Raw genomic sequence first — 2,507 nt, 5'->3', positions numbered from 1 at the left:
ACCCGGTCTTCACCGCCCCCCATGGTGCTGGTTGGACCACGTGCATCAGCCTGGCATGGCCACGACTGGGTTCTTCTACCTTTCTTTGTGATTGTTTGGAAGATATTGTTGCCTTACTTATTAGAGAGTGACTCTGTATAAGTAATCATAGCTAGGAAGTGAAGAAGACTTCTCATAGAAAATGACTTTTGTTATGCAAAAACAAACTATACCTTTATTTCAGAATTTGAGATATGCAGGGTCTTGCTAGAATGGTATTTTCGTATCATTGAAACTCAATGCTCTGCTTTTGTTTAATAATGCATTAGCCTATGTCCCTGAATATATATGGCAACATAGACCTTTCAAATCACTGTATAAGCTACATATGATCTGTGATGTCATCCAGCAGGACAGGAATCAATATGTCTTTTTTTGCCTTTTAAAATATTGACGAGGACACTTGTGGCATTAGGTGCGGGTTCTGTAGGGGACCCTGTCAGAATGCAAATGAAATTAGTCTAAATGTCAAGAAACCCCTTTGAAATGATCAGAGAAAATGACTTTTTGCTTAAATCTTAAACCTTCAGGAATCGCCCAAGTCTAGTGTAAACAAAAAAATGAAATACCTCAGCATCTTCCTTAACACTGCTCAAAGAAATCCAAGAAGACACAAATGGAAAAAATCCCATGCTCCTGGATAGGAAGAATCAACATTGTTAAGACGTCCATCCTACCAAAGGCAATCTATAGATTCAGCGCAATACCCATTAAGTTACCAACATCATTCTTCTCAGATCTGGAAACATCAATCCAGAAATTCATATGGAAACATAAATGACCATGAATAGCCAAAGCAATCCTTAGCAAGAGAAACAAAGGAGGTATCACATTCTCAGACTTCAAACATTACTATACAGCAACAGTAATCAAAACAGCTTGGTATTGGTATAAAAACAGGCACATAGACCAATGGAATGGGATAGAGATACTGGGAGCAAAGCCTCAATTCCTCAACCAACTCATCTTTGACAAAGCCTCCAACAACAGCTACTGGGGAGAGGAAAACCTATGCAGTAAATGGTGCTTGGAAAACTGGCTGATCACATGCAGAAGACTGAAACAGGATCCCTACCTATCACCATACACAAAAATTAACTCTAAATGGATCAAAGATCTAAACGTAAAACCTCAAACTATAAGAACCTTAGAAAATGCAGGAGACACCCTTATGGAAATTGGAACTGGCAACAAATTCCTATCCAGAACGCTAAAGGCCAATACCTTAAGAAATAAGATAGACAAGTGGAACCTCATCAAATTAATGAGCTTCTGCAAAGCAAAAGAAACCATCAGGAGAGCAGGGAGACACCCCACAGAATGGGAAAAAATATTTGTCAACTGTATATCTGACAAAGGTCTAACATCTAGGATCTACAAGGAACTCAGATGATGCACCGAAGGGGAGAAAACAGACCCTTTAAAAAGTGGGCGAAAGACATGAATAGACACTTCTCAAAAGAAGAGATACGGGCAGCCAACAGACACATGAAAAAGTGCTCAGCCTCACTCATCATCAGAGAAATGCAAATCAAAACCACCTAACCCCTGTAAGAATGGCCATCATTAATAAAACAAACAACAACAGATGCTGGTGAGGATGTGGATAAAAAGGAATGCTTCTACACTGCTGGTGGGAATGCAAACTTGTACAACCTTTCTGGAAAACAGTCTGGAGATTTCTGAAGGAACTAGAAATTGACCTTCCATATGACCCAGCAATTCCCCTATTGAACCCAGAGGAACTCAAGTTATTCTACAAAAAAGATACCTGCACACGTATGTTTGTTGCAGCTCTATTCACAATAGCAAAAACATGGAACCACCCGTGTTGCCCATCGAAGCTAGAATGGATTAAAAAAATGTGGTACATATACACAATGGAATATTATGCAGCCATAAAGAGTGACAAAAATATGGACTTTGCAGCAACCTAGATGGATGTGGAGTCGATCATACTCAGTGATTTATCACAGAAATAAAGAACTGAGTTCCATATGTGATCTTTGGCGGTAGTTGAAAACTTGTCAGGGGAGGGGGGTGAGACTAGCTGTTGAGGGAAACACTTAGGGGAGGGAGGGGCATACCTCATCAACAAGGGTACCTGGGTGATCAATGTTTGTATACCTAACCCTGAATTGGACCCTACATCTTTATAATAAATAAATACATTTTTTTTAAAAGGAAGAAAACAACACACAGTATCTTTATCTTGTGTTTGTGTGTCCAATCCCGTGTGACGATTGAAACAGCCCAGGTAAGCCTCAGGCCTGGGCAGATTGCAGACACCAGGTGGAGTGACGGAGAGGGAGTGCTGGAGGTGGGGCAAAGGGGGGAGGGGTTATGGAGAGGAGTGATGGAGGTGGGGGGATGGGTGTGGGGCAAAGGATGGGGGACGGGCAGTGGGATCGCAGGCCTCCGTGGCAGGGCTGACACAGGCAGGGGGCAGAACCCACTGGTGACCCCGA

The sequence above is a fragment of the Carlito syrichta genome, unplaced genomic scaffold (genome assembly GCF_000164805.1).
Source record: "Carlito syrichta isolate Samal-C Ts95f unplaced genomic scaffold, Tarsius_syrichta-2.0.1 Scaffold309408, whole genome shotgun sequence".
Classification (NCBI taxonomy): Eukaryota; Metazoa; Chordata; class Mammalia; order Primates; family Tarsiidae; genus Carlito; species Carlito syrichta.
This window is presented reverse-complemented; position numbering follows the sequence as displayed.